Raw genomic sequence first — 10,729 nt, forward strand, 5'->3', positions numbered from 1 at the left:
GTGCTTTTGCTATCAGTTGTATAGCAAGGATTAGATTTCCAGAGGAGTCGAAATAGGGCAGTATAAGAAAGGGAGGAGGAGAGACAGAGCTTTTACTTTTACCAGCCTGGGGAGTGTGCTGTGCTTAAAGGGACAGGATACTGCATTGCACCTAAATTACTTGCAAACAGTTCTCCTCGTGAAGTCTTATGGAAGCGACATCAAAAAGTATTGCTACCTAGGGGTTTAATGGGTTACCCCTGTATATATGCCCCCCCCAAAGGAACTCTGGAGAAGCTTGAAGGAATGCAGCTTTTTCAGACTGCAGTAGCTGTCTAACAAAACCTGCAGTTGAACCTGTGGACCTGCCTGCTTCTCGGAAATGCTGTTGAATATTTTAAGTTTGGAGCAAGCGCTCCTTCCACTGCTAAGACTATCCATGTGAGAAGCTATGACTTTGGAGTAGTTTTTTTGAAACATTAATATTTTATCTCCTGATGTGGTGGAGGGGGAGACTTTTCCAAGTGACTATAGTCTTTGGAAATGGGGGAGTATGTATCTGAGAGACAAGCATCCTTCGTTTAGCAATGGACACCTATGTGGCGAATCACTGTGGACTGTTCTGGGTGTGTTTTTTTGCTCACCAGGGCACTCAGACTTCTGAGGTGCACATTACTATTTTGTGTATTCCAGACGACTGGGAGTTTCTTTGTGTATTATACTTGTGAAGAGACTGGTTGGCTCATTTTGGTTGTCTGTTGCCCAATAGAATGAGTTGCTTTTCTCCCATTCTGTGACTCTCATTGTCTGGAGCTGAGTAGGCTCTAGGTCTCTCTGTCTAGATGTCCCTAAGGAGGGACTCATGGCCTTTGGGCTCTAATCTCATCTCCATAAAGGGTTGCTAGGTCCAAAAGAAGAGAGCTCTTCAGCACCTTTAATAGCACACAGCTACAAACACTGCAGAAGCCCTGTCCTCTTCAGCAGCCAACCATCCTATCCACAGCCTTCTGCTTCTGGCCATTCCATTGCTCTTAGCCTGCCTCTGTTTTAATCATTATATGCATTTGGGAATTCTGGGTCATAGTTTATGTCTTGGATTATCTCCACCACTGTTGTCTGAGGAATGCCTCTTTCAAAGATACAGTGGTACCTTGGGTTACAGACGCTTCAGGTTACAGACTCCGCTAACCCAGAAATAGTACCTCGGGTTAAAAACTTTGCTTCAGGATGAGAACAAAAATCGTGCAGCGGCAGTGGGAGGCCCCATTAGCTAAAGTGGTACCTCAGGTTAAGAACAGTTTCAGGTTAAAAACGGACCTCCAGAACGAATTAAGTTCTTAACCCGAGGTACCACTGTATTTATGCATTTATGTGAAATTGTGTTTGAGACTTGCCAGCACAACCATGTAGTGGGGAAGGATTCTACGTCTAAAAATTTTCCCACAAGGAAGAGGGTCCTTGTGTATGCAGGCTTGAAGTACTATTTCTGGGTTAGTAGAGTCTGTAACCTGAAGCGTATGTAACCTGAAGCATATGTAACCCGAGGTACCACTGTACTGCAAAAATGAGCACTGTATATTTTTGAATAGCAGTGGCAAAAACAGTCATGATAAAGGAGCCATCAAGAGTCATCAGATTGTTGATATCCCCATTCCAGTGAAGCTTGGGTATTTTATTTTTTTAAAATAAAAGCCTCCATCTCAGTTGCCACGTTCTTTGATACTGTCATTTTATTTATATCATTTATACCATGCTCTCCCTATCCCAAAATACCTCAAAGTGGCTCTACAAACAGTACATTCATCTTGGCTGCTCCGTGGAGCACACAGTCTACATATTTCCCCTCACACCTTCATGTGGTGCCACTCCAGTTCTTTCTGAGTCATGTGTAGGTCTGTCCCAGCTGAGCTGAGTTGGGGATGACACCTCTGCGGAAAGCGTCCTGCTCCCAGGCTTCCCCAGCCTTCCTACTTGTAGTGACAATCTCCTGGGAGGTAGATGCTGTAGGCCCAGCAAGCAAGAGTTTCCAGGCCCCCATAACCAGTGATGGACCTTGGCGCTTTCAAATTTCAGTGGTGCCCTGTGAAATGCCAAAATCCGCCAGGCACCGCCTGCCTCTCGTGTTCCATTGGGTGTCATAGCTGCAGCACCCGCTGCAGTGCCTCAAAGGCTCAGCACCCAGGATGACCAAACTGGCCATGATACCCTAAATCCACCTTTTCCATAACCCACTGTATGTGTCACCTTTATCACTAGAAGCTCAATGAGTCTCAGGAGCTGTCCAACGGGTCAGGAGGCATAGTTTCCGCCAGAGAGACAAGCTGTAGCATCAAATTAGTGATGAATGACACACAATCCATGATTACCACTTCATGCTTGAATCAATCAATGCGTTAACTTTTTGCTCTAGTTCTCCCTGCCCCCAATTCTTGTAGTGGCTATTTTCCCCCAAATTGAAATGCATTGCAAAGCAGGAGCACGCACTGCTAGCCAAATGTTGTTTAATATGGCGAACAATAGGGCAGTGATCTTGCTCCAGGATTAGAACCATTGATTGCACAAGACTGGAGCAAGATTGTGTGCCCATCCCCCTGATAAGAGCCTGATATTTTTGGCTCCAGTTTTGTGCAATCAATGGTTCTAAGAAGCCGGGCTATTTTCAGCCTGAACTTGCCCAAACTCTCTCAGGTAAGTGCCATTGCTATTCCAAGAGAACAAGGGAGGCATCATCGTGAGTTCCGGCACCTCTTTTTCTGGAAAAATAGCACTGCAAAGAAGAGATGCCCACTCACAGCAAAATGCATTTGTTTATAAAAAATATTTCCATCCCACCTTTCAAGACCAGCATCCTCACATGACCGCCATATAAAATGCAACAAATTAACTATTTGAAAAATCGAGTTCCACCTTATTAAAACAAGCAGTAAAGATGTCAATAAGATGCAGCGGTTGCTTAAAAAAACAAAATGCAGGTGGATTTGGAAAAGACCCTGATGTTGGGAAAGATTGAGGGCACAAGGAGAAGGGGACGACAGAAGACGAGATGGTTGGACTGTGTTCTCGAAGCTACGAACATGAGTTTGATCAAACTGCAGGAGGCAGTGGAAGGCAGGAGTGCCTGGCGTGCTCTGGTCCATGGGGTCACGAAGAGTCGGACACGACTAAACGACTAAACAACAACAAAATTGAGAGTCAGCTGATCATAGAATGATAGAATTGGTAGGGTTCCTGAGGGTCTCCTAGTCCAATCCTGTGCAGTGCAGGAATCTCAAATCAATATCACAAATATGGGTCCACCACTGGATCCACTGTGTCCCTGGTGCCTGCTTACCTAACCTTTCTTATCTAGCCTCTCTTATCTTAAAAGATACATCTGGGCCATGCAATAGGCCAGGAGCAAAGGTGTGAGGGTGGGTGGGTAGGGCAGTAGCAAGGTTGGCGCTGTGCAGGTGCACTGATAGAGCCAATCTGGCACTCTCTCTGCTTCACCTTTACAGCCCTAAAAGTTGCCACTTCCCTGCCCCATCCAGATGAGCCGCACTGGCGTTTCTGTTGGGAGGTCCCATCTCCAGGATAGTGGCTGCTTCTCCAATGGGGTCTGATAAGTGTTGCAGAAGTGGGACAGGAATCTACATTTTCACCTGCATCATCTGTGTCTATTGCTCATTTCTGTCACTGGACTTCCCTTTTTAGGGAAGACAGGGTTTGGTGTCCTTCTCTGTTTCTGGCTTTCAAAACTCAGCGGACTCTTGTGATTATGGAGAGCGGTTGGAGTGGCCGATGTATATCACTGTGAAAAAGCTTTGTCTCTTTAGACAAATTAGTTTTTTGTAACACGGCTGTTCAGAATACTGAGTGTTACATTATTTCATCATTCAAAAAGAAGCGAGAGACACAAAACAGGAAGGAAGACATGTAACCGCATAACTGACAATTAGGAGTTAACCTTGTTTTATAGCAATTTGGACTCTGCAATTAGTTTCATTGATCAGATCTGAAGAAAAAAATATCAGCCCATGCATATGCATGCAAGGATAACACTGTGAGGCAGTGTGCTGTGAATATGTATGAGCACATTGTGGGACTGTAATGCAGGGCATGGACTGTCAATACTCTGTTCCAGAGGTGTGATGGGAATACATTAGGCGATGTTAAGATCAAGGAAAAGAAGTGTGTGTATACTCTGAGTGACAGACAGACACACAAGAGGCTACTCCATCAATTTGGAATAACAATAAAACCACTGCTTTCTTGTCTTTGGACAGGATTGGCCCATCTAGCTTATTATCATTTACACTGTCTGTGACTGGAACCCTCCAGGGCTTCAGACAGGTGTCTGTTCCTGTCCTACCCGGAAATGCCAGGAACTAAGCTATGAAAGAATAATAATAACAACTTTATTATTTATACCCCACCCATATCAGCTATTCTGAGTAGATTCCAACATATATAAAAAGATAAGGGAAAGAGAAAATTGTGTTGTTGTTTGTTTTAGATTAGATTAGATTAGATTAGATTAGATTAGATTAGATTAGATTAGATTAGATAAATAACCCACCCTTCCCCAGAAGGTCCCAGGGCTGGCTACAGCAACTTGAAACTAGGCACTAAAAACAGTTTAAAATGAATCACAATTTCAGCTAGAGTGTGTCCTGAGAATATATCCCTCAATTATGCAAGCTTAGCCAGTTTTCACTTCCCAAACCAATCTGTGAATAGAAAGATGCAGTTCCTTCGAAATTTGCAGTTCCTTTAATGTTGCGGTACAGTTATCCAACCACTAAAAATGAACCCCAAAAGCACATGCTAGGAGGAAAGTGTGCACAAACATTATATATATTACTGGGGAGGGGAATTAAAAATGCATTAAAGTTAAGAGAAATTGCTTGCAAAAACGTGTATATTGGTAAAAAGTATATATTAGGAGAAATGCACACACAAATGAGTACAATTTTTGGTGTGGATTATTTTTTTTAAGTACAAAGCAATGTACAAATGGGGCAGACTGGATTTAAGATTAGAAATTTGAGAATCCAACGTGTACAGTTTTGTTGATGCCTAGATTGAGCTAGGGGTCTTCTACATTACAGATCAAAAGCTGTGCCACTGTGGCCCTTTCCCGTCTCAGAATGTCACCCAGGTGAGAGCCTGAGCTGGAACTGTCATTCAAGGTGCCCACAGCTCTGCTAAGATAAGAAAAACAGATGGCATACCTTGGGTATTGGCCCTTATGAGAGTGATGGGGCAACTGACTGCAAGGCTTTGGTGTGGTTCTCACAATGCCACTGCTGGCATGCTAGCCTCTATTGCACCGCAAATATAAACACAGAAAGGGTGGCACTTCCTGTGTTACTGTCAATGCTAACATAAATTAGTCACAACGATGCACAATAATGCTCCACCTCTTTATATTTCCAGTGTGGTTTTTGTTCTCACTGGGTGCCAAAATTAGTAGGGCTGCTGCCGCCTCATTGTGAACTGTGTGATTGAAGGTTTCTGGAAGTAGGAGAGAGCTTATATATAACTTACTGCTGCATATGTCTGTTAATGATGGCTGCAGAAAGTCTAATTCTGTGTTACGTGTAACACTGCTCATGATCAAATTGGGCAAGAGGAGGGAAAATAATAAGCAGCAAATGTGCTATTGAGTCCAACTGAAATCTAGGCTAAATATACTGCCTGGATGACTCAGGGTGAAAAAGTTGCTCTGCCGAAAATATAAATGATGAATCCTGGAAATTAAGGAAAGACACAAAGTGGTGCTTTTGTGGGGATTTTGAATCATAATGTGCATTAAAATTCTACTAATGATAATTTACCTAGGTAGCAATATATTATTAAGCAGTGCTTTCATAAATGGTTAATCAAATGCTCTGGATGATTACTGAGAAAAATTTTATCCAGTAGATAAAATGAGTTAACAATCGCAAAATGTACGCTATTGTTATCAGGGATGGAAACTCCCACCTAAAAGGGGATCTTCTTTATCTAATTAAAAGCATTTTAAAATTGTTACAAAATAGTACTGGCATGAAGGGGGGACACTTACCACAACATTAAGCTATCCTGTGTGAGAGTCAGTGTCCTGCAGAGGCTAGACTGTTGGTCTTGGAACTGGAAGAGTGGGATTCAATCCGTACTCAACCCAATGAAGCTCACTGGGTGATCTGGGCCAGCCACTCTCTCTTAGCCTTAGAAGCACATAGAATCAGAATAAGAGGAACTACTACTTTCCTTTTTATTTCATTTCCTTTTTGATTGGAGCAGAATTGTGACTGTGTAAAATACAGCCACCCCACTACTTTTCCATGTTATTTTACTCTCTTAAAAATTGCAGTATTGTTCTCTGTTAAACACACTGCATTTTACATACATTTCTGTATATGATTATGTTTGGGTGATTTATCATCATTTATAATACAAAGCAAAACTATTTCTTTACCAAGGTTCCAACCCATAAATTTGCAAAACACGCAACAGTGACTCCACTTCAACAATGACAGTCTGCCATTCCCATGTAATTTAAGTCTCGCTTAGATGGTTTAAATAAAATGTTTTCTAGGCTGTGGAGACAGCCTGGCTTTGAAGTACTTAATTCGTTTTGGAGGTCCATTCTTAACCTGAAACTGTTCTTAACCTGAAGCACCACTTTAGCCAATAGGGCCTCCCGCTGTTGCCACGCCGCCGGAACACGATTTCTGTTCTCATCCTGAAGCAAAGTTCTTAACCTGAGGTAATTTTTCTGGGTTAGCGGAGTCTGTAACCTGAAGCATATGTAACCCGAGGTACCACTGTACTTGGTTGGAAGAAAACAATAAGTAAGCTCTGTCTTTGTTTGTTAAGGGTGTGTGTATTAAGTGTGCATCTGTATGTGTGGATGATTGGGTGGTTGTGCCTGTGTGAGAGGGTGATTATGTGGGATAGGTGATTATATTAATAACTGGCTCCACCCACTCCCAGCATGCACCACCATCCCACCCCCAAAGGCTTTTCACTGAGGTGATATGGCCTCAGACTGCCACCACCAGTCTTTATTATTATGGCATGAACTGAGAGCAGTTTCCATTAAGTCATGCCCTCCCATCAGATGTCAAGGAAATAAACAACTATCTGACTTTTGGAAGACATCTAAAGGCAGCCCTGTTTAGGGAAGTTTTTAATGTTAGATGTTTTATCGTGTTTTTAATATTTTTTTGGGAGCCACCCAGAGTGGCTGGGGAAACTCAGCCAGATGGGTGGGGTATAAATAAATTATTATTATAATGAAAATTCCCAACTCGCTTGACAATTTACATTAGGAGCAGAGCTCCCATTGGCACAAATTGAAACTTTTCCCTAACATCACCTGTTACCAGGAAAGGTAGGGTATTATAACTGAGAAGTGATGGTTTAAACCTTACCTCGCCACATGCTGAGGACACCCACCCCACCCCTGATATTTAATTTATCTAAAGCCATGATTTTGCTAATCACATAACTTTCATCATTGTATTCAGAGCTGACAGATTAAAGGCCTTGCAAATCTCCATATTTACAAGCGGCTTGACCGCAATGACAGAGTTCCTCAGGTGGTACACATCACCAATGATATTAGCAAACCTGTAGCTGTTAAAGGCCTGCCCATTGAGATTTTGGGCCTGGTGGGAGTTTGACACCTGTGTGTAGCTGTCTTAATGCTGCTGCGCCGCTGCAGTCTGGTGCACCATTGCAGCACAACTATAACTGAAAGGTCTACTGCTATTTACTGGAGGTTTGTATCTGTGCCACTATATCAGGCCAAAATAAACCATGAGACCCTTATTTCAATATGGTTTGAGACTGCTCCTGCAGTGACCTCTCCTTCCATGGCCACTGTTGATTTTCCTACAGAATTTTTCTACGTGTTCAGATTGGGCAGCTGCTATTTTCAATATCTGTGTGGGAAGGAAGGAAGGCCAGAGACAAAAAGTGAGCAGAGCAATGGACGTAAATTTTACTTTTGTACAGTAGGCTAGTTTCTACACACATACTGTAGCACCCTGCTTGTGGTTAACGCTTAGCTGGAATGAAATATTCAACGCAGCAATAGAGAAATTAAAATAATAATTTATTTGTCAGACAAATAAATATGAGGCACAGTGGTATATGGTTACCAAGCTCTGGCCTGGCCTCCTGCCATTCTGGCCAGCACTTATATTTCCTTAATCCAGCCCCCTTGCTCCTCCTGTGGCTGCCTCTGTCCAATCAGCCTGGTTGAAATTCCTATTGGCTGTTTGCTAGAACCAATCACAAAAGATACACCCATTTCCTCTTGTCCTTTTATGGGAAACAAAAAGATATATATTCTTCTATCTATAAATGACAAATAAGTAGTAATATATCTTACATGTGTCTCAACAAGGAACCTTAATTACCAGCTCACCTCGCCCTATTGCCCTCCAAAACAAATGGTTTAATCTTAAATTTTTATCTTAAACAGATGTCAAGGATCTTGAGTTCACATCATCATTGAAAGATCTCCTTCTCTTGAAGGTCTTTTAAACAAAGGCCTGACAACCATATGTGTGCTCTAATGATGTTTCCTGCTTGGCAGGGGGGGCTGGGCTGGTGGCTGATGGCCCCTGTGATCTCTTCCAACTATATGAAATAAGAATCTAGCATAAGGATTTAACATTTCTTAGCTTCTAATTCCTTTGCATAATTACATTACATTTAAGCCAATATATTTAATACATAACATAGATAGCTTTTTAGAAGAATAAACCTTTTCAAAGTAAAAAAGGAAGGAACAGTTTCCAGACTCAAAATAAGATAGAAAGAAAACCTCTTCTCCAGCCAAGCCAGTTGCCTTTTTCACTGCTCTTGACCTTTCAACCTTAGGAAAATATGGCTCAAGTTTAATGGGAGGCACATGGTTTTATTTTACTATTTACCCACTCTTAATTATGTTTATCTCTTTTTTATCTTCTGTAATATGTAGGGTCAGTGTAACCTTGGCTGTCAGCCTGTAATTCCCTTTGACTTTGAGAATTGTTTTCTGCTATAAATCAGGGGGCCCCCTTGTCCAGGAGAATAAACATCTTGCCAAGGTTCTTAGGCAGCTGGTCTTCTGCCTGGCATGAACATTTGAAAATCTTTAAGCTCATTTTAAAATACAGGCCCTGATCAAGCCTCAATAAAAATGCAGGCTATGATTAGATGCCTCAATACCTCACACACATGTGGCTTTGTTCTCTAGCCAGGCAAGCAAGAGGCATTATCAGAGAGCAAGGACACATTCCATCCATACTAAAACTCTAAAGGTTAGTGCAGAACAGCTATGGAGTGGCTTGGGAAGACAATGCTGTTGTAATATATAGTTACTGATTCCTACTTGCCTGCATGAAAGGTTTAACCTAAGTCCTGAGCTCATGTTGCTCCTTAGCAGCCTTTTATCCCCACCACTTTTTTTGTGTGTGCTTTTTGTGCTTCCTGGAACAAAGAGCCATGCAAATAATGGCTCCCAGCTGAAAATAAAACCAAGTGAACTGAATATCTGCAAAAGGAGATTTTATAGTCTGCATCATTGCTAACCCAAAGATTGTATGGTCCTTTTTGTAAGGAAACAAAGTTCTTTCTTTTTTAAAGTCATTTGGAACACTTTTCCAAGTGATTTAAACTTCTTCACTTTACTGCCAGTGGTTGGAGACTTGCTTGCTGCAACTTCAGGAAACTGTGAGTAAAATATTCATTTATTTGCAAAGCTAAGTGTCTGATTAATTCTACCCTAAGTATTTTTGTGGTGAACGTTTGTTTAAAGGTGGAAGAAGGCAGGTGGAAATCTAACCACATTTTAATGTGCTTGAAGCAATCACTGTTGTGCTTAAGTCTGCTACGAGAGAGTAAGGATCTCTCTCCCAAACCTTTCTCTCTAACAGATGTGTGGCTAGGGTGGGGCACGGCCTTGAAAAAATCCTGAGGATTCAATAGAGACCTTGAAGTTCGCCCCCTCTGCCATAGAGGAATAAAATTAGGCTGGATGAAAACAGCAGCCTAAAAGCAACCACTGTGTGATATTCCAGGAACTGAACTTGTGTGTGCAGGGATGTCCGTGGCTCTTTGCTGCTAGTGTCTTCTGGTTTGAGCTGCAGTGGCTCACACAGTAGATGTTGCTGTGGCCTCATTATATATGGCAAGTTGTGTGGTGTATGTGGGATGGGAGGGTGTAATGGTGGTATTGTCCCAGAGGCTAGGGTGTGTGTGTCATTGTCCCTTGCTTTTTTGAACTGTGTGTTCTTCCTCTCCTTTTCTAAGCTGGGCAAGTCTAGAGCATGACAAATTTTGCGCTGGGGTAGTGATGGTTCATCTCTCCTCCTGGGATATTGGAACTGAGCCTTACCCTTTTTGTCCCTAGACAAAGTCTGGGTACGCTTATCCTGAGGGAAGATGCAGTAGTGAACACTCGGTTTCATTAAAATTGTGGAGTGGAGGATGTGTGGGATCTAAATCTGCTCCTGGATGCATAATGTATGTGCAGAAGCCACACTTCAGGTTTGCATCAGGGAGGTGGGTATTCATGCAAGCATTTCATCTTTCCTTCCAGGTAAACAGTCTGGGGTAGAAGTGGCTAGGGATGCCTTTCGGAAGCCAGCATTGTGATAGCGCTGTGAATTTAATTATGTTGCTCTGGGACCCAAGCCGTCAATGTCAGGGAATGTATCTGAATGTCAACATGCTTGACTCTTCATCCTCCAAGATTTAGATAGTATCTTTTCCACCGGCAGGAACACAA

This window comes from Podarcis cretensis (genome assembly GCF_951804945.1).
Source record: "Podarcis cretensis genome assembly, chromosome: 1".
NCBI classification, from domain to species: domain Eukaryota; kingdom Metazoa; phylum Chordata; class Lepidosauria; order Squamata; family Lacertidae; genus Podarcis; species Podarcis cretensis.